This window comes from Pleurodeles waltl, chromosome 2_1 (genome assembly GCF_031143425.1).
Source record: "Pleurodeles waltl isolate 20211129_DDA chromosome 2_1, aPleWal1.hap1.20221129, whole genome shotgun sequence".
In the NCBI taxonomy this organism is placed as follows: Eukaryota; Metazoa; Chordata; class Amphibia; order Caudata; family Salamandridae; genus Pleurodeles; species Pleurodeles waltl.
Genome location: NC_090438.1, coordinates 59,996,136 through 60,019,074, shown reverse-complemented (window position 1 = coordinate 60,019,074; position 22,939 = coordinate 59,996,136).

Genomic DNA, 22,939 nt, shown 5'->3' with positions numbered 1-22,939 from the left:
GTTTTCTAGTTATTAAATGAAAACCAAACCTGTATATATAGGGATACAGCTCCTCCTCAGATCCTTCTTGGATCCTACTGGGATCCTTCGCGGATTCAGAGAAAAAGTAAGGCCCTGATTGGCTGGCGGCAACCTGTCAGAAATATTAACATATGTATTCAAAAACTATAGAAATTCAATGAAAAAAACAAACGTTACAGGGATGTTAGAGTGAGGTTGACTTTTGATACAAACCATAGAAATTCATCAGTTACAGTTATTCTTATCTGTGGAATCTATAACTACTGCTGGGAAGTAACTCATCAACGAGCTTTAGTTTCTTAACATAAGTATAACTATAACTATAACTGCTGAATTTCTATGGTTTTGTGTGGGTAAAACACCAACTTAGCTATAACGTCTCCGTAACCTTTGCTTTATTCATTGAATATATATATATATATATATATATATATATATATATATATATATATATAAACTTTTCTAATTTTGTGATGGTGGCTTTCAGCTACTTCTGTTTTCGGAGTCAACAGCACTAAAGATGCTATGTTTCGTAGATCTCTTCTCATTCAAGCCTACAAGTACCATGATACTTAGTGCTGTTGGCTCAAAAACCAGGACTGGCTGAATAGCATCTTCTTGACGCTCAGACAGTTGATAGGCGGTTGGGGGCCTGCCTGTCACTGAGAGACACACCCCTGACCTTCCTGTCACTGTGGCTGAAAGGAATGCTGGGAGAGTTCAGAGATTAACATACAATCCAGTCAGCTCCTAAGTAGCAAGGGCCTGAAAGGCAGTACAGCTGTGACTATGGTCGGGCAGGGAGGGGGTCAAAGGGGTCCTGATGGAGCCGGTGAAACATCAATTCTTCAGGAGAGACAAGAAAACATTTCCAGCTGCTTTTCTTTTGTCTGCTTTTAATCCCAGTGCCGTTGCCGAGTTATCATGCTCTGCAATTTAAGAAGCATTTTCTTTGCATGCCCTGGATTGGGAGCTCTGTTTATTTGCTCTCTATAACCCGCCCTCGGTTTGTGTAAACCCACTCCCCTCCGGGTAGATACATCTGAGTCACGGCAGGCCACGCCGAGTATTTATTGCAGAGCTTTGCTTGTTATACTGGGATCTGCAAAGAATAATATTGATAACAGTAATGAAGGAAATGGCTTATAAAGCCATCAGATCTCAGGCCCAGACTAGGACAAACCTGGCATTAGCTCTGACAGTGATGAAGGAGTTGTGGCTATTGCTTTTTGGCTTAATGGAGGCCTTTGTCTGATGAAAAATACTTCTCCAGTCCTGGGGACTGACGGAGAAGGCTGCAGAGGCCCCACCTTCACAAAGGACATTTAACGATCATTTCCTGCCTTGTAATCTATTTATATTACGGAAAGTTTGCGCATTTTTTATCTCCTTGCCAATCTCTGCTGCCACCTACAATGGGGATGCTGCTGCTTGGAAACCTGATTTATTTGGGGAATTCAGGTGATGGGGGCCCTGTGAAAGTTACAACACAGACAGCGAACATGACATCACAGCTGCTAGTCCACTAGAAAGTATGAACATAAGAGTTACTCGCCCAGCAAAAGCATGTCTATCAGGGTTAGTTTCCCATTCTAACACAATGAGGAAAATCCAGAGGAGAAGGGTGGCGTGCTTGCACAGGCCTCTGCCAGTGACGTGGCCACATTCCAATCCATTGTTTTTGTCCCACCATGCCACTTCAGATGGAGACCAGCCATATCCAAAGCAGCCTAGGTTCTGCTCTAATAGGAATAATCCAGCCCAAACTGCAAGGCCAGGTCTCTTGCGACCGGGTACACAGGCAACTCTAGACTGACACCAAGCTGAGATTTTTGCAAGCATTCAAGCTATGTCCTTTGTGTTTTTCACTGTAGAACACACCCAACAGAGTTCCTGGCACAGTAAAAAAACTTGTTCGTCAGATTTACTTAAACTGGAAATATAATTGAAATGTACTGGCCAATGTCACAGCATACCTCAACAATCGCATCTGCTTTCACAAACCTTCCAGACACCTCTGCTCATCCGGACTACTACTTACATAAATCTCACGTGTAAGGAAAACCCAATCTGGTGATCAAACTTTCTCCTATTCTCCTATGTCACTCCTAAAGCATGGAATGGTCTGGCCCTACACATAGGAGCCTCCTCTCACAGAAGCTCAAGACTTGGCTATTCAAGTAGTCCCACTAGGGCCTAGGTGTGGCTAGACTCACCCCTGCTGAGCACCAGAAGACCTTCCCCTGTGATAGTGTTCTCTACAAATCACTATAACATAACCACTAGAAAACTTTCCATTCATACTGTGCACCCATCAGAAGGATTGCCCCAGTAGATTACGTCAGCCAGTATAACTCACACATCAGAGAAAATGCGATGCTCATCTGTTACAGTCACACAGGTCAACATTTCCCTTTAGTCACTAGCCTACCAAATGTATATTAAGTAACTTTACTATGCCTAACAACATTGCAGGACCATGAGAAAATACGAACATCAGAGTTACTGGCCTAGCAAAGTACTTGTGTAAAAGAGTTACTGGCCCAGTAAAGAACACAGTGATACAATTTACTAATATTGCACAGAAAAATGTAAATGAGAGCATCTAACCATTAATGATAATCTAAATCAGAGTTTTAGACCAGTATAAGCATGGCTTCAGAATTAATAATGGGGTACTAGAGTTACTGCCTCGCTTAGAAATATGCCCATCAGAACTACACAACCACCAGAGGACAAGTGATTATAGAACATGTCAATGAATCAACGTTACTACACTGGAGACTCCCTGTCGTCAGAGTTCTTGGATCCAGAGACAGGTAAAGGACTTGACCCAAATACTTTCTTGCTTCTTTTCTTGGCCTTCATATCTTTATCAGCACCGGGCACCACAGGCTTTGCTATTGATGTAGCTGCACGATGAGATGATTATAGGATGGACAACCTATCCTGGTGACTATTCAGGGTGAACTGGTCTCCCCAGCCCACAGTTCCAAGTCCTTGAGACAATGCTGGGAGGGCAGCGAGACAGTCCCTGTGAAGGTAGGGAGTGCAGGAGGCACCTTATAGTGCTTGTCAGCAGAGCGATGGGAAAAGAGGAGCGTCTGTCACATTACCCAGTAGGTCTTGTTGATCGTGTCACATATTCAGTGGTTGAGAAGCATTCAGGTGAAGACGGCAGGTCTTGGGTACTGCGTACTTCTGACCCCGCCCCCCATGCGCTAGCCAGAAAATCTGAGTGGTTTCTACGTACCTCCACAAAGCATGTTGAGTTAATCCTGACTATTTCATGATGTGCATCAATTATTTTCATTTTAATTACCCTTAGCCTAAATGTCAATAATTTTACACCTTAGTCCAGTGTTATTTTCCCCCAATTTTCATCAAAACTACAACCTTTCATTGATCGCCACACTAAATGATTTGTAGCTATCGCAGCAAACCTCTCGATCATGGACCCTTATGAACTCAGTGGTCAAACTCCATGACCATCATTGCTTTTCATTCCACAACTCTTTCTTTGCTCTTTTCATGATTTGTAGTTCTGCAAGAACTTTATTCTATCAGCTCCTATGCTTACATACACACTACTCAAAAAAATAATTATATATTCAAATTTTGAAGAGGCAGTCTTGAGACAGGCACAGTGATCTACTGGATTAACACATACCTTTAGAAATCTATAACTCAAAAACTTTGACAGCCATTATGATTACTTTTTTAAAGGGTCAACTCCCTTCTCTGAAAATCAGGCACATTCTGAGACACCTGGGCCCCTCTAAGGCAGTCGGCATGGTTTTGGGCCTTGGCTTGCAAGAGAGTCAGCAACATTGATGGCTTTCGCTGAAAACCTCTTTGGCCTGATAGATGATTAAGATCCGGCCATATTGATTTTAATTGACTTCACAGCCACGTGTAACAAACACCCTCTACTTCTTCAACTTCTTTGATAAATCACCAGATAGATGGTGCCATATTTGCGGAATTTGCATCCTTTTTGTTAGAGTACTTATGGTAAAGCGGGGAATAGTTGCATCCCTTCCCAAATTCCTACCATGTAGACATGTCCAGTGGTCAACCTTATACCATCCTCATCTTTATAGCAAACACTTATGATGTCAAGTTGCAGAGCATCAATAAGCCATTATGATCACATGCTGGCCTGGATGTGTGAACAGTGGTTACAGAGTAATCTAAGACTGACTTTATCTTCTTGGCATGTACTCAAGGCGTATTGAAGAAATGGACTCAATGTGAGAAAGTAGCCTCTTTCTAGCCTTGTTACCCCCACTTTTGGCCTGTTTGTGAGTGTATGTAAGGGTGTTTTCACTGTCTCACTGGGATCCTGCTAGCCAGGGCCCAGTGCTCATAGTGAAAACCCTATGTTTTCAGTATGTTTGTTATGTGTCACTGGGACCCTGCTAGTCAGGACCCCAGTGCTCATAAGTTTGTGGCCTATATGTATGTGTTCCCTGTGTGGTGCCTAACTGTCTCACTGAGGCTCTGCTAACCAGAACCTCAGTGGTTATGATCTCTCATTTCTTTCAAATTGTCACTAACAGGCTAGTGACCAATTTTACCAATTTACATTGGCTTACTGGAACACCCTTATAATTCCCTAGTATATGGTACTAAGGTACCCAGGGTATTGGGGTTCCAGGAGATCCCTATGGGCTGCAGCATTTTTTTTTTGCCACCCATAGGGAGCTCTGACAATTCTTACACAGGCCTGCCACTGCAGCCTGAGTGAAATAACGTCCACGTTATTTTACAGCCATTTTACACTGCACTTAAGTAACTTATAAGTCACCTATATGTCTAACCTTTACCTGGTAAAGGTTAGGTGCAAAGTTACTTAGTGTGAGGGCACCCTGGCACTAGCCAAGGTGCCCCCACATTGTTCAGGGCCAATTCCCCGGACTTTGTGAGTGCGGGGACACCATTACACGCGTGCACTACATATAGGTCACTACCTATATGTAGCTTCACAATGGTAACTCCGAATATGGCCATGTAACATGTCTATGATCATGGAATTGCCCCCTCTATGCCATCCTGGCATAGTTGGCACAATCCCATGATCCCAGTGGTCTGTAGCACAGACCCTGGTACTGCCAAACTGCCTTTTCAGGGGTTTCACTGCAGCTGCTGCTGCTGCCAACCCCTCAGACAGGCTTCTGCCCTCCTGGGGTCCAGCCAGGCCTGGCCCAGGATGGCAGAACAAAGAACTTCCTCTGAGAGAGGGTGTTACACCCTCTCCCTTTGGAAAATGGTGTGAAGGCAGGGGAGGAGTAGCCTCCCCCAGCCTCTGGAAATGCTTTCATGGGCACATTTGGTGCCCATTTCTGCATAAGCCAGTCTACACCGGTTCAGGGACCCCTTAGCCCTGCTCTGGCGCGAAACTGGACAAAGGAAAGGGGAGTGCCCACACCCCTGACCTGCACCTCCCCTGGGAGGTATCCAGAGCTCCTCCAGTGTGCTCCAGACCTCTGCCATCTTGGAAACAGAGGTGCTTCTGGCACACTGGACTGCTCTGAGTGGCCAGTGCCACCAGGTGACGTCAGAGACTCCTTCTGATAGGCTCCTTCAGGTGTTGCTAGCCTATCCTCTCTCCTAGGTAGCCAAACCCTCTTTTCTGGCTATTTAGGGTCTCTGTCTCTGGGGAAACATTAGATAACGAATACAAGAGCTCATCCGAGTTCCTCTGCATCTCTCTCTTCACCTTCTGCCAAGGAATCGACTGCTGACCGCGCTGGAAGCCTGCAAAACTGCAACATAGTAGCAAAGACGACTACTGTAACTCTGTAACGCTGATCGTGCCGCCTTCTCGACTGTTTTCCTGGTGGTGCATGCTGTGGGGGTAGTCTTCCTCCTCTCTGCACTAGAAGCTCCGAAGAAATCTCCCGTGGGTCGACGGAATCGTCCCCCTGCAACCGCAGGCACCAAAGAACTGCATCACCGGTACCTTGGGTCTCCTCTCAGCATGACGAGCGAGGTCCCTTGAATCCAGCAACTCTGTCCAAGTGACTCCCACAGTCCAGTGACTCTTCAGTCCAAGTTTGGTGGAGGTAAGTCCTTGCCTCCCCACGCCAGACTGCATTGCTTGGAACCGCGACTTTTGCAGCTACTCCGGCCTCCGTGCACTTCTGGCGGAAATCCTTTGTGCACAGTCCAGCCTGGGTCCACGGCACTCTAACCTGCATTGCACGACCTCCTAAGTTGTTCTCCGGCGTCGTGGGACTCCTTTGTGCGACTTCGGGTGAGCACCATTTCACGCATCCTTGTAGTGCCTGTTTCTGGCACTTCTCCGGGAGCTACCTGCTGCTGAGAGGGCTCCTTGTCTTGCTCGACGTCCCCTCTGTCTCCTGACGCAATTTGCGACATCCTGGTCCCTCCTGGGCCACAGCAGCATCCAAAAACGCTTACTGCACGATTTGCAGCTAGCAAGGCTTGTTGGCGGTCTTTCGGCGGGAAAACACTTCTGCACGACTCTCCACGGCGTGATGGATCCGTCCTCCAAAGGGGAAGTCTCTAGCCCTTGTCGTTCTTGCAGAAACCTAAGCTTCTTCTGTCCAGTAGAAGCTTCTTTGCACCCACAGCTGGCATTTCCTGGGCATCTGCCCATCTCCGACTTGCTTGTGACTTTTGGACTTGGTCCCCTTGTTCCACAGGTACCCTCGACTGGAAATCCATTGTTGTTGCATTGCTGGTTTGTGTCTTTCCTGCAGAATTCCCCTTTCACAACTTCTATGTCCTTTGGGGAACTTTAGTGCACTTTGCACTCACTTTTCAGGGTCTTGGGGTGGGCTATTTTTCTAACCCTCACTATTTTCTACTAGTCCCAGCGACCCTCTACAAGGTCACATAGGTTTGGGGTCCATTCGTGGTTCGCATTCCACTTTTGGAGTATATGGTTTGTGTTGCCCCTATCCCTATGTGTCCCCATTGCATCCTATTGTAACTATACATTGTTTGCACTGTTTTCTAAGACTATACTGCATATTTTTGGTATTGTGTACATATATCTTGTGTATATTTCCTATCCTCTCACTGAGGGTACACTCTGAGATACTTTGGCATATTGTCATAAAAATAAAGTACCTTTATTTTTAGCATAACTGTGTATTGTGTTTTCTTATGATATTGGGCATATGACACTAAGTGGTACTGTAGGAGCTTCACTCGTCTCCTAGTTCAGCCTAAGCTGCTCTGCTAAGCTACCATTATCTATCAGCCTATGCTGCTAGACACCCTAGACACTAATAAGGGATAACTGGGCCTGGTGCAAGGTGCAAGTACCCCTTGGTACTCACTACAAGCCAGTCCAGCCTCCTACATTGGTTGTGCAGCGGTGGGATAAGTGCTTTGAGACTACTTACCACTCTTGTCATTGTACTTTTCATAAGAGAAAAATATACAAAACAAGTTCAGTGTGTGTACACATAACTAAAAAGTTTGCATTTCCTCTTTTCACTCTTCTAAAGTGCTGAAAAGTACTTCTAAACTTTCAAAAAGTTCTTAAAAGTTTAAAAAGTTTTTTTTTCTGTCTTTCTAAAAAGCTCTGACAAACTTTTTTTCTCTTTTTCTATCACTTTAACTCTCTCTAAAAATGTCTGGCACAGGCCAAAATGTTGATCCGTCCAAACTTGCATATGATCACCTTAGCTGGAAAGGAGCAAGGAGTCTCTGCATAGAGAGAGGTTTGAGTGTAGGGAAGAATCCTTCCTTGGAATTGTTACTTAACATGCTTAGAGAACAAGATAAGGCTAAAAGTGCCCCATCTGTTGAAAAAGTAGCTAATGGTTCCCAATCTGATCCAGGGACTTCCCCAGGAAAAGATTCAGGAAAGAAACTTCTTAGCCTGCCCATTACTAGACAGTCTAGCATAGTTGGTACTGAGGTGGAGTCACATCATACAGATGATGTGCTCTCACATTACACTGTCAGCCAAGCTGCTAGGGTGCCCTCTGTAAGGGACAGGTCTCCTTCTGTTCATTCCCATCATACTTCTGTGTCTAGGAATGTCCCTCCCACCAACCCTGATGACAGATTGTTAGAGAGGGAACTCAATAAGTTGAGGGTGGAACAAACCAGACTGAAGCTTAAAAAGCAACAGCTGGATTTGGATAGACAGTCTTTAGAACTAGAGAAGGAAAGACAGAAGTTGGGTTTAGAAACCCATGGTGGCAGCAGCAGTATTCCCCATAGTCATCCTGCAAAAGAGCATGATTCCAGGAATCTGCATAAGATAGTTCCCCCTTATAAGGAGGGGGATGACATTAACAAGTGGTTTGCTGCACTTGAGAGGGCCTGTGTTGTACAGGATGTCCCTCAAAGGCAGTGGGCTGCTATCCTATGGCTATCATTTAGTGGAAAAGGTAGGGATAGGCTCCTTACTGTAAAAGAAAATGAAGCTAATGATTACAAAGTTCTTAAGAATGCACTCCTGGATGGTTATGGCTTAACCACTGAACAATACAGGATAAAGTTCAGAGAGACCAAAAAGGAGTCTTCACAAGACTGGGTTGATTTCATTGACCATTCAGTGAAGGCCTTGGAGGGGTGGTTACATGGCAGTAAAGTTACTGATTATGACAGCCTGTATAACTTGATCCTGAGAGAGCATATTCTTAATAATTGTGTGTCTGATTTGTTGCACCAGTACCTGGTAGACTCTGATCTGACCTCTCCCCAAGAATTGGGAAAGAAGGCAGACAAATGGGTCAGAACAAGGGTGAACAGAAAAGTTCATACGGGGGTGACAAAGAGAACAATAAGAAGAAAGATGGTGAAAAATCTCAAGATAAGCATGGGGACAAGGGTAAAACCAAAGATCCCACTTCAAATCTTAAACACTCTTCAGGGGGTGGGGATAAAACAAATTCTTCCTCTTCTTCTCAACCTACACAATTTAAAAAGCCTTAGTGCTTTGTGTGTAAAAACAGAGGCCATAGGCCAGGGGATAAGTCCTGTCCAGGTAAACCCCCTGAGCCTACCACCACTAATACATCAAGCTCTAGTGCCCCTAGCAGTAGTGGTACTAGTGGTGGGACTGCTGGCAACAGTCAAGTTAAGGGTGTAGTTGGGTTCACTTATGGGTCCATAGTAGAAACTGGGGTAGTCAGTCCCAAGACAGTTTCTGTCACACCTAGTGGCATTGGCCTTGCCACACTGGCTGCTTGTCCCCTTACAATGGATAAGTACAGGCAGACAGTTTCAATAAATGGTGTTGAGGCCTTGGCCTACAGGGACACAGGTGCCAGTATCACTTTGGTGACTGAAAACCTAGTGCATCCTGAACAACACATCATTGGACAACAGTATAAAATTATTGATGTCCATAACTCCACTAAGTTTCTTCCCTTAGCTATAATTCAGTTTAGTTGGGGTGGAGTTACTGGCCCTAAGCAGGTGGTGGTATCACCTAGCTTACCTGTAGACTGTCTCTTAGGTAATGACCTAGAGGCCTCAGGTTGGGCTGATGTAGAGTTTTATGCCCATGCAGCCATGCTGGGCATCCCTGAGGAATTGTTCCCTCTCATTTCTACTGAAATGAAAAAGCAAAGGAGAGAAGGCCTGAAAACTGAGGATCCCTCTCCATCAACAGGCAAAAAGGGTATCACAGTATCCCCTAACCACCCTACCATTCAGGATACCATTCCTGTGGTGGGAGAAACCTCTCCTAGGGTGGCACCTGTTCCAAGGGAATCATCAGCTGGCAAAGCTGGACTCCCTGAGGTAGAAGTACCTCTCTGTGGGATAACTAACAATGGTGAGAAAAAGAACACCATTTTAGTTAACATGGAGCATCCCTCCAACCCTCCCAGAGAAACTTTAGTGCAGAAACCCTGCACTGCCTCACAACACTTAGGACAGCATCCCTGCCCTAGTGTGGAGCTCATAGGACAGCATCCCTGCCCTGCTCCAACTCAAGAGAAAGAGCATCCCTGTTCTCTCTTCCAGCCATATGGACAAAGTTTTTGCCCAGCTATGGCTTTTCTGAGAAAGCATCCCTGTCTGACATTTCCATCACTACAAATAGGTTCAGTGGACAATTCCCACTGCTCTAAACTAAAACTTACTGATAGAAACTCTGAAAATACATCTTCACATTGTTGCTTAGCTAAAAAACTTCAAACAGGGTGGTTTACATCCCCACAGGGAAGTAACCATATAGTGGATGATAAAGGGAGTAACCAGTCTATTGCAGAGCTACTCTCTACTTATCACCACTTAGACAATAAAGTCTCAACTGGTCAAGGTTAGCCTTATTGTCCTTCGTTTGGGGGGGGTTGTGTGAGAAAGTAGCCTCTTTCTAGCCTTGTTACCCCCACTTTTGGCCTGTTTGTGAGTGTATGTAAGGGTGTTTTCACTGTCTCACTGGGATCCTGCTAGCCAGGGCCCAGTGCTCATAGTGAAAACCCTATGTTTTCAGTATGTTTGTTATGTGTCACTGGGACCCTGCTAGTCAGGACCCCAGTGCTCATAAGTTTGTGGCCTATATGTATGTGTTCCCTGTGTGGTGCCTAACTGTCTCATTGAGGCTCTGCTAACCAGAACCTCAGTGGTTATGCTCTCTCATTTCTTTCAAATTGTCACTAACAGGCTAGTGACCAATTTTACCAATTTACATTGGCTTACTGGAACACCCTTATAATTCCCTAGTATATGGTACTAAGGTACCCAGGGTATTGGGGTTCCAGGAGATCCCTATGGGCTGCAGCATTTCTTTTGCCACCCATAGGGAGCTCTGACAATTCTTACACAGGCCTGCCACTGCAGCCTGAGTGAAATAACGTCCACGTTATTTCACAGCCATTTTACACTGCACTTAAGTAACTTATAAGTCACCTATATGTCTAACCTTTACCTGGTAAAGGTTAGGTGCAAAGTTACTTAGTGTGAGGGCACCCTGGCACTAGCCAAGGTGCCCCCACATTGTTCAGGGCCAATTCCCCGGACTTTGTGAGTGCGGGGACACCATTACATGCGTGCACTACATATAGGTCACTACCTATGTGTAGCTTCACAATGGTAACTCCGAATATGGCCATGTAACATGTCTATGATCATGGAATTGCCCCCTCTATGCCATCCTGGCATAGTTGGCACAATCCCATGATCCCAGTGGTCTGTAGCACAGACCCTGGTACTGCCAAACTGCCTTTTCAGGGGTTTCACTGCAGCTGCTGCTGCTGCCAACCCCTCAGACAGGCTTCTGCCCTCCTGGGGTCCAGCCAGGCCTGGCCCAGGATGGCAGAACAAAGAACTTCCTCTGAGAAAGGGTGTTACACCCTCTCCCTTTGGAAAATGGTGTGAAGGCAGGGGAGGAGTAGCCTCCCCCAGCCTCTGGAAATGCTTTCATGGGCACATTTGGTGCCCATTTCTGCATAAGCCAGTCTACACCGGTTCAGGGACCCCTTAGCCCTGCTCTGGCGCGAAACTGGACAAAGGAAAGGGGAGTGACCACTCCCCTAACCTGCACCTCCCCTGGGAGGTGTCCAGAGCTCCTCCAGTGTGCTCCAGACCTCTGCCATCTTGGAAACAGAGGTGCTGCTGGCACACTGGACTGCTCTGAGTGGCCAGTGCCACCAGGTGACGTCAGAGACTCCTTCTGATAGGCTCCTTCAGGTGTTGCTAGCCTATCCTCTCTCCTAGGTAGCCAAACCCTCTTTTCTGGCTATTTAGGGTCTCTGTCTCTGGGGAAACATTAGATAACGAATGCAAGAGCTCATCCGAGTTCCTCTGCATCTCTCTCTTCACCTTCTGCCAAGGAATCGACTGCTGACCGCGCTGGAAGCCTGCAAAACTGCAACATAGTAGCAAAGACGACTACTGCAACTCTGTAACGCTGATCCTGCCGCCTTCTCGACTGTTTTCTGGTGGTGCATGCTGTGGGGGTAGTCTGCCTCCTCTCTGCACTAGAAGCTCTGAAGAAATCTCCCGTGGGTCGACGGAATCGTCCCCCTGCAACCGCAGGCACCAAAGAACTGCATCACCGTTACCTTGGGTCTCCTCTCAGCACGACGAGCGAGGTCCCTTGAATCCAGCAACTCTGTCCAGGTGACTCCCACAGTCCAGTGACTCTTCAGTCCAAGTTTGGTGGAGGTAAGTCCTTGCCTCCCCACGCCAGACTGCATTGCTTGGAACCGCGACTTTTGCAGCTACTCCGGCCTCCGTGCACTTCCGGCGGAAATCCTTTGTGCACAGTCCAGCCTGGGTCCACGGCACTCTAACCTGCATTGCACAACCTCCTAAGTTGTTCTCCGGCGACGTGGGACTCCTTTGTGCGACTTCGGGTGAGCACCGTTTCACGCATCCTTGTAGTGCCTGTTTCTGGCACTTCTCCGGGAGCTACCTGCTGCTGAGAGGGCTCCTTGTCTTGCTCGACGTCCCCTCTGTCTCCTGACGCAATTTGCGACATCCTGGTCCCTCCTGGGCCACAGCAGCATCCAAAAACGCTTACTGCACGATTTGCAGCTAGCAAGGCTTGTTGGCGGTCTTTCGGCGGGAAAACACTTCTGCACGACTCTCCACGGCGTGATGGATCCGTCCTCCAAAGGGGAAGTCTCTAGCCCTTGTCGTTCTTGCAGAAACCTAAGCTTCTTCTGTCCAGTAGAAGCTTCTTTGCACCCACAGCTGGCATTTCCTGGGCATCTGCCCATCTCCGACTTGCTTGTGACTTTTGGACTTGGTCCCCTTGTTCCACAGGTACCCTCGACTGGAAATCCATTGTTGTTGCATTGCTGGTTTGTGTCTTTCCTGCAGAATTCCCCTTTCACAACTTCTATGTCCTTTGGGGAACTTTAGTGCACTTTGCACTCACTTTTCAGGGTCTTGGGGTGGGCTATTTTTCTAACCCTCACTATTTTCTACTAGTCCCAGCGACCCTCTACAAGGTCACATAGGTTTGGGGTCCATTCGTGGTTCGCATTCCACTTTTGGAGTATATGGTTTGTGTTGCCCCTATCCCTATGTGTCCCCATTGCATCCTATTGTAACTATACATTGTTTGCACTGTTTTCTAAGACTATACTGCATATTTTTGGTATTGTGTACATATATCTTGTGTATATTTCCTATCCTCTCACTGAGGGTACACTCTGAGATACTTTGGCATATTGTCATAAAAATAAAGTACCTTTATTTTTAGCATAACTGTGTATTGTGTTTTCTTATGATATTGGGCATATGACACTAAGTGGTACTGTAGGAGCTTCACTCGTCTCCTAGTTCAGCCTAAGCTGCTCTGCTAAGCTACCATTATCTATCAGCCTATGCTGCTAGATACCCTATACACTAATAAGGGATAACTGGGCCTGGTGCAAGGTGCAAGTACCCCTTGGTACTCACTACAAGCCAGTCCAGCCTCCTACATTGGTTGTGCAGCGGTGGGATAAGTGCTTTGAGACTACTTACCACTCTTGTCATTGTACTTTTCATAAGAGAAAAATATACAAAACAAGTTCAGTGTGTGTACACATAACTAAAAAGTTTGCATTTCCTCTTTTCACTCTTTTCTAAAGTGCTGAAAAGTACTTCTAAACTTTCAAAAAGTTCTTAAAAGTTTAAAAAGTTTTTTTTTCTGTCTTTCTAAAAAGCTCTGACAAACTTTTTTTCTCTTTTTCTATCACTTTAACTCTCTCTAAAAATGTCTGGCACAGGCCAAAATGTTGATCTGTCCAAACTTGCATATGATCACCTTAGCTGGAAAGGAGCAAGGAGTCTCTGCATAGAGAGAGGTTTGAGTGTAGGGAAGAATCCTTCCTTGGAATTATTACTTAACATGCTTAGAGAACAAGATAAGGCTAAAAGTGCCCCATCTGTTGAAAAAGTAGCTAATAGTTCCCAATCTGATCCAGGGACTCCCCCAGGAAAAGATTCAGGAAAGAAACTTCTTAGCCTGCCCATTACTAGACAGTCTAGCATAGTTGGTACTGAGGTGGAGTCGCATCATACAGATGATGTGCTCTCACATTACACTGTCAGCCAAGCTGCTAGGGTGCCCTCTGTAAGGGACAGGTCTCCTTCTGTTCATTCCCATCATACTTCTGTGTCTAGGAATGTCCCTCCCACCAACCCTGATGACAGATTGTTAGAGAGGGAACTCAATAAGTTGAGGGTGGAACAAACCAGACTGAAGCTTAAAAAGCAACAGCTGGATTTGGATAGACAGTCTTTAGAACTAGAGAAGGAAAGACAGAAGTTGGGTTTAGAAACCCATGGTGGCAGCAGCAGTATTCCCCATAGTCATCCTGCAAAAGAGCATGATTCCAGGAATCTGCATAAGATAGTTCCCCCTTATAAGGAGGGGGATGACATTAACAAGTGGTTTGCTGCACTTGAGAGGGCCTGTGTTGTACAGGATGTCCCTCAAAGGCAGTGGGCTGCTATCCTATGGCTATCATTTAGTGGAAAAGGTAGGGATAGGCTCCTTACTGTAAAAGAAAATGAAGCTAATGATTACAAAGTTCTTAAGAATGCACTCCTGGATGGTTATGGCTTAACCACTGAACAATACAGGATAAAGTTCAGAGAGACCAAAAAGGAGTCTTCACAAGACTGGGTTGATTTCATTGACCATTCAGTGAAGGCCTTGGAGGGGTGGTTACATGGCAGTAAAGTTACTGATTATGACAGCCTGTATAACTTGATCCTGAGAGAGCATATTCTTAATAATTGTGTGTCTGATTTGTTGCACCAGTACCTGGTAGACTCTGATCTGACCTCTCCCCAAGAATTGGGAAAGAAGGCAGACAAATGGGTCAGAACAAGGGTGAACAGAAAAGTTCATACAGGGGGTGACAAAGAGAACAATAAGAAGAAAGATGGTGAAAAATCTCAAGATAAGCATGGGGACAAGGGTAAAACCAAAGATCCCACTTCAAATCTTAAACACTCTTCAGGGGGTGGGGATAAAACAAATTCTTCCTCTTCTTCTCAACCTACACAATTTAAAAAGCCTTAGTGCTTTGTGTGTAAAAACAGAGGCCATAGGCCAGGGGATAAGTCCTGTCCAGGTAAACCCCCTGAGCCTACCACCACTAATACATCAAGCTCTAGTGCCCCTAGCAGTAGTGGTACTAGTGGTGGGACTGCTGGCAACAGTCAAGTTAAGGGTGTAGTTGGGTTCACTTATGGGTCCATAGTAGAAACTGGGGTAGTCAGTCCCAAGACAGTTTCTGTCACACCTAGTGGCATTGGCCTTGCCACACTGGCTGCTTGTCCCCTTACAATGGATAAGTACAGGCAGACAGTTTCAATAAATGGTGTTGAGGCCTTGGCCTACAGGGACACAGGTGCCAGTATCACTTTGGTGACTGAAAACCTAGTGCATCCTAAACAACACATCATTGGACAACAGTATAAAATTATTGATGTCCATAACTCCACTAAGTTTCTTCCCTTAGCTATAATTCAGTTTAGTTGGGGTGGAGTTACTGGCCCTAAGCAGGTGGTGGTATCACCTAGCTTACCTGTAGACTGTCTCTTAGGTAATGACCTAGAGGCCTCAGGTTGGGCTGATGTAGAGTTTTATGCCCATGCAGCCATGCTGGGCATCCCTGAGGAATTGTTCCCTCTCATTTCTACTGAAATGAAAAAGCAAAGGAGAGAAGGCCTGAAAACTGAGGATCCCTCTCCATCAACAGGCAAAAATGGTATCACAGTATCCCCTAACCACCCTACCATTCAGGATACCATTCCTGTGGTGGGAGAAACCTCTCCTAGGGTGGCACCTGTTCCAAGGGAATCATCAGCTGGCAAAGCTGGACTCCCTGAGGTAGAAGTACCTCTCTGTGGGATAACTAACATTGGTGAGAAAAAGAACACCATTTTAGTTAACATGGAGCATCCCTCCAACCCTCCCAGAGAAACTTTAGTGCAGAAACCATGCACTGCCTCACAACACTTAGGACAGCATCCCTGCCCTAGTGTGGAGCTCATAGGACAGCATCCCTGCCCTGCTCCAACTCAAGAGAAACAGCATCCCTGTTCTCTCTTCCAGCCATATGGACAAAGTTTTTGCCCAGCTATGGCTTTTCTGAGACAGCATCCCTGTCTGGCATTTCCATCACTACAAATAGGTTCAGTGGACAATTCCCACTGCTCTAAACTAAAACTTACTGATAGAAACTCTGAAAATACATCTTCACATTGTTGCTTAGCTAAAAAACTTCAAACAGGGTGGTTTACATCCCCACAGGGAAGTAACCATATAGTGGATGATAAAGGGAGTAACCAGTCTATTGCAGAGCTACTCTCTACTTATCACCACTTAGACAATAAAGTCTCAACTGGTCAAGGTTAGCCTTATTGTCCTTCGTTTGGGGGGGGTTGTGTGAGAAAGTAGCCTCTTTCTAGCCTTGTTACCCCCACTTTTGGCCTGTTTGTGAGTGTATGTAAGGGTGTTTTCACTGTCTCACTGGGATCCTGCTAGCCAGGGCCCAGTGCTCATAGTGAAAACCCTATGTTTTCAGTATGTTTGTTATGTGTCACTGGGACCCTGCTAGTCAGGACCCCAGTGCTCATAAGTTTGTGGCCTATATGTATGTGTTCCCTGTGTGGTGCCTAACTGTCTCATTGAGGCTCTGCTAACCAGAACCTCAGTGGTTATGCTCTCTCATTTCTTTCAAATTGTCACTAACAGGCTAGTGACCAATTTTACCAATTTACATTGGCTTACTGGAACACCCTTATAATTCCCTAGTATATGGTACTAAGGTACCCAGGGTATTGGGGTTCCAGGAGATCCCTATGGGCTGCAGCATTTCTTTTGCCACCCATAGGGAGCTCTGACAATTCTTACACAGGCCTGCCACTGCAGCCTGAGTGAAATAACGTCCACGTTATTTCACAGCCATTTTACACTGCACTTAAGTAACTTATAAGTCACCTATATGTCTAACCTTTACCTGGTAAAGGTTAGGTGCAAAGTTACTTAGTGTGAGGGCACCCTGGCACTAGCCAAGGTGCCCCCACATTGTTCAGGGCCAATTCCCCGGACTTTGTGAGTGCGGGGACACCATTACATGCGTGCACTACATATAGGTCACTACCTATGTGTAGCTTCACAATGGTAACTCCGAATATGGCCATGTAACATGTCTATGATCATGGAATTGCCCCCTCTATGCCATCCTGGCATAGTTGGCACAATCCCATGATCCCAGTGGTCTGTAGCACAGACCCTGGTACTGCCAAACTGCCTTTTCAGGGGTTTCACTGCAGCTGCTGCTGCTGCCAACCCCTCAGACAGGCTTCTGCCCTCCTGGGGTCCAGCCAGGCCTGGCCCAGGATGGCAGAACAAAGAACTTCCTCTGAGAGAGGGTGTTACACCCTCTCCCTTTGGAAAATGGTGTGAAGGCAGGGGAGGAGTAGCCTCCCCCAGCCTCTGGAAATGCTTTCATGGGCACATTTGGTGCCCATTTCTGCATAAGCCAGTCTACACCGGTTCAGGGACCCCTTAGCCCTGCTCTGGCGCGAAACTGGACAAAGGAAAGGGGAGTGACCACTCCCCTAACCTGCACCTCCCCTGGGAGGTGTCCAGAGCTCCTCCAGTGTGCTCCAGACCTCTGCCATCTTGGAAACAGAGGTGCTGCTGGCACACTGGACTGCTCTGAGTGGCCAGTGCCACCAGGTGACGTCAGAGACTCCTTCTGATAGGCTCCTTCAGGCGTTGCTAGCCTATCCTCTCTCCTAGGTAGCCAAACCCTCTTTTCTGGCTATTTAGGGTATCTGTTTCTGGGGAAACATTAGATAACGAATGCAAGAGCTCATCCGAGTTCCTCTGCATCTCTCTCTTCACCTTCTGCCAAGGAATCGACTGCTGACCGCGCTGGAAGCCTGCAAAACTGCAACATAGTAGCAAAGACGACTACTGCAACTCTGTAACGCTGATCCTGCCGCCTTCTCGACTGTTTTCTGGTGGTGCATGCTGTGGGGGTAGTCTGCCTCCTCTCTGCACTAGAAGCTCTGAAGAAATCTCCCGTGGGTCGACGGAATCGTCCCCCTGCAACCGCAGGCACCAAAGAACTGCATCACCGTTACCTTGGGTCTCCTCTCAGCACGACGAGCGAGGTCCCTTGAATCCAGCAACTCTGTCCAGGTGACTCCCACAGTCCAGTGACTCTTCAGTCCAAGTTTGGTGGAGGTAAGTCCTTGCCTCCCCACGCCAGACTGCATTGCTTGGAACCGCGACTTTTGCAGCTACTCCGGCCTCCGTGCACTTCCGGCGGAAATCCTTTGTGCACAGTCCAGCCTGGGTCCACGGCACTCTAACCTGCATTGCACAACCTCCTAAGTTGTTCTCCGGCGACGTGGGACTCCTTTGTGCGACTTCGGGTGAGCACCGTTTCACGCATCCTTTTAGTGCCTGTTTCTGGCACTTCCCAGGGTGCTACCTGCTGCTGAGAGGGCTCCTTGTCTTGCTCGACGTCCCCTCTGTCTCCTGACGCAATTTGCGACATCCTGGTCCCTCCTGGGCCACAGCAGCATCCAAAAACGCTTACTGCACGATTTGCAGCTAGCAAGGCTTGTTGGCGGTCTTTTGGCGGGAAAACACTTCTGCACGACTCTCCACGGCGTGAGGGATCCGTCCTCCAAAGGGGAAGTCTCTAGCCCTTGTCGTTCTTGCAGAAACCTAAGCTTCTTCTGTCCAGTAGAAGCTTCTTTGCACCCACAGCTGGCATTTCCTGGGCATCTGCCCATCTCCGACTTGCTTGTGACTTTTGGACTTGGTCCCCTTGTTCCACAGGTACCCTCGACTGGAAATCCATTGTTGTTGCATTGCTGGTTTGTGTCTTTCCTGCAGAATTCCCCTTTCACAACTTCTATGTCCATTGGGGAACTTTAGTGCACTTTGCACTCACTTTTCAGGGTCTTGGGGTGGGCTATTTTTCTAACCCTCACTATTTTCTACTAGTCCCAGCGACCCTCTACAAAGTCACATAGGTTTGGGGTCCATTCGTGGTTCGCATTCAACTTTTGGAGTATATGGTTTGTGTTGCCCCTATCCCTATGTGTCCCCATTGCATCCTATTGTAACTTTACATTGTTTGCACTGTTTTCTAATCCTCTCACTGAGGGTACACTCTGAGATACTTTGGCATATTGTCATAAAAATAAAGTACCTTTATTTTTAGTATAACTGTGTATTGTGTTTTCTTATGATATTGGGCATATGACACTAAGTGGTACTGTAGGAGATTCACTCGTCTCCTAGTTCAGCCTAAGCTGCTCTGCTAAGCTACCATTATCTATCAGCCTATGCTGCTAGACACGCTATACACTAATAAGGGATAACTGGGCCTGGTGCAAGGTGCAAGTACCCCTTGGTACTCACTACAAGCCAGTCCAGCCTCCTACACTCAAGCAACGACCTGATGTTTTTAAATCAAGAAGCTGATAAGAACCCTGTGATGTATATAGATGAAAACCTCTCTGGGCTGACAAGTGGAATACTTGGTTCTGGGAAGGTCATCCTTGACCTCCCCAGACAGACTCACATCAGTACCCACCTGAAGAAACTCTACGGGCTCCCCGTCCACAAGAGATGCCGATTCAAGATTCTGACGCACGCCTAGAAAAGCCGTCCACAACCAAGGACCAGCATATATCAACCATGGTCTGAGTTTCCACCTACTCTTCAAACTCCTGTGCTCCGCCACGCTATTCCTCACTCACAGCCCCACATCTGCTGCAGCAACGTTGGAGGTCAACCTTCTCCTACCTCGCTGTGAAATCCTGGAACAACCTCTGTGTCCACCTTTGGGCCCCTCCCTCCAGGAGTTTAGAAGGAGACTCAAAATATGGCTTTTTGATTTAAGCCCCTGAGTTGCCCGACCAAGTGCCTGGATACTCTTATGAGTGATTAGCAGGCTATATAAATCCTGATTTATTGATTGAGTGATTGGTTAAAGACATTATTGTAGTTTGATTAGATTGAAAACGGTAATCAGCATGATAGTCACAGCGTTGCAGTTTTCATCGTGGAATAACCAACTCCAAATGACACTATACCAACACCTTCCACCTGGCCATTAAAACAGTTGAGAGAGATGGTGAAAGCACAGAATCGGGGGACCACGTGACTTCCGACCTGGGAAGCCATGATCATGTGCTTGAGGCATGGAAGTAACTTTATAGACTGTGTGGAGGCCACGGTGAGCACAAATATGTTTGCATCAATTTGAAATTCAGATATAGTACATCAAATAACTTTGCAGGCAAAACCTCAATCCCTCTAAACATCTAAGCCCTTGTGATTTTGTGACCATACTTAACATGTTCACCTTCCTTTTTTGCCATTATGGAGGGGCAAACACTTGACCCTTTGAGTCAGGTTTGGAGCTCCGTTCCCACAGATCTTTGAGCATAAAAATGCTGCACGAATTTAAGAATGAACAAAAGTTGACCATATTTAGGTCTCACCTGAGACAGAGTATACAATCTATTGTTTTAAAAATATGAAAAAAAAAGATCTTTTAGCCCTCCCATTACTTGCCATTTGTTGGCTTTATTGTGAATCTTATTTTCTTCCATTTAATTTCACTTCTCATCTGCGTGTTTCTTTTCCTCCCTGGAGCACTGGCATGGAGCAAGTACTGAATGATTTGTCTTAGTGTTCTGAGCTGCTTGGGTTCGGATTAAGTTTTTTTTATGTTTTTTTAAATTTTTGCTTGAAAGATGACTCAACACAATCAAAGTTAAAGCTCGTGCCTCCCGGTACGTACCCATCTTCTGCACTATATAATGAGACCTCATATTGCTTTTATGGATGACAAAGCTGTAAACATATTCCCCTCTTTTAAGACTCTTGCCATACAGTGTGTGTTTTAAAAAAAAATGTCACCTCACTACCTCTCTGAACCTCTATGCACTGTGTGTAGAGCCTGCAGTGCAGCTGGGAACTACCATTTGGAACTGGGAGAAAGCATCTTTTGCCAAGTCTAAACCAATCTCTACCCCTCATTAGCAGGGAACAGAGGTGGAGGCCAAATGAAAGCGAGGCCTTTGCAATGGTCTGGGCACTCGAGAAATGGAGACCATAATTGTTTGGGACTCGCTTCTGGGTCCAGACAGATGACAGAGCCTTCAGATGGCTCATGTAGAGGAGGGATGACAATTGTAAACTGTTAAGGTGGTTCAGCTCCCTATATGGAATGTACTTTACAGTGGAAAATCACCCTGGAACTGACGGCAACAATGTTAATGGTCTTCCCAGGTTCATCTCCCTTAGCAATGTGAACTCCCAATGAGGGTGGGTAGTTCTCCCCGCTTTCAGCTGGGGGAAACACGTTAGACCTGACATCCTTGTTGTGGTATTCCCCCAAACTTTCTGCCTTCACTGCTCCTGTTTTACTGAATTCGTTTCTGTTGGCTTTTGGACTCTGCATACTTTACCACTGTAACCCAGTGCTTGTTTCTCTCCTTCAAATGTGTTAGATTTGGCTTACACCCAATGAGTGCTTAATTTGTGTTGGTGTTTTCTGGTGCTCTATTTATGAGACTACTCAGGGGTGGCTCCTCCACTATGGCAGAAGAGCATTGCCCACCATCCCCCCTCCGCCAGCGGCAGCACCTGCAAAACTTTTACAGTAAAAAATGAATTAACTTTGTTTATTATGTTTTTACTGCAAAAGGGGGGGCTGTGCCACGGGCATGACAGGGGCAGAGTGCGCCACAGTGCGCATTTATGTTTGGCCAGCAGTCTCGGGTCGGCCAAACATACATGCGCACTAGGCTTTCTCCAACCCAGCAATGCAGTGCCTGATTGGAGAGAGCAGGCAGAGGCTCCCAATCTGCCTCAGAGTGCCCAACCAGGGCACTCCATTCAATCCTATTGCTGCTTTCATGCTGCCAGCAGCATGAAAGCAGCATTAGGATTGGATGCACAGCAGGCTGGGAGCCTGAGACTGTGCCTGCAGCTGAAGAGCAGTGAGGTAGCGGCGTGGCGAAATAGGTACGTTTTTTTTTTCATTAATATTTTTTGGGGGGGGTTGCTCAACCCCACCCCTCCACCCGCACCGCCCCTCCCCTTCTCCCTCCCATGAGCCATGACTGAGGCTACTCCACATAGTAGTGCTATGTGTATAGTTTGTAAGCAGGCTTCCTAAGTGGAGCATCTTACTGTTTAATATTGCTTAAAAATTATATAACTCAACTTAAACCTGACCTGAAGTTTAAAGTGGCATGTATGTTGTTCCAACTGCAGTGGACCCATGTAAAATACCTTGGGCACTGACACGTTTTACAAATTAAGCATTGCACCTAATTGGCATCTTTAGTTTACTTGTACGCCCTTGGCAAATGGTAATACATATATCCCGGGCATGTGAATTAAATTATACTATTAGGCCTGCAGCACTCATTCTGCCATCCACTAAAGTAGCCTTTGTAAATATGTCTCAAGTCTGCTGCTGTAGCCTGGAGTGCAGTTTCAAACTGCCCTTTCGACCTCGCAAAAATAAAACTTTTGGTAGGCCTAAGCCTTCCTTTTTAATACATATAAGTTACCCCTATAGTAGGCCTAAAATGTCATATGGAAGATTGCATTGTATTTAAAAAGTGGGACATGTGGGTATACGTTTTACATGTGCTAGCAGTGAAAATCTACCAAAGTCGTTTTTCACTCTGCCATTGACTAACATTTGATTACCTTGTTACATTTAATATGTGATAATTTTGGATTGGGAGCAGTAGAAATTATGTGCCTGATTCACAAAGGTAAACATACACTCCTGTGTAAGTTTACAGTTGTTTTGGAATTCACAAAACCACATTTTAATAGTAAATTTGCACGTAGAGAGACTCCGCAGTCGGATTGGAGAACTCCGTGCATAAAAAGAAATGCATGTTGTAGAATTCTCCACCCCGACTGTGGAGTCTCTGCATTCGTAAACATACTATTAAAATTGAG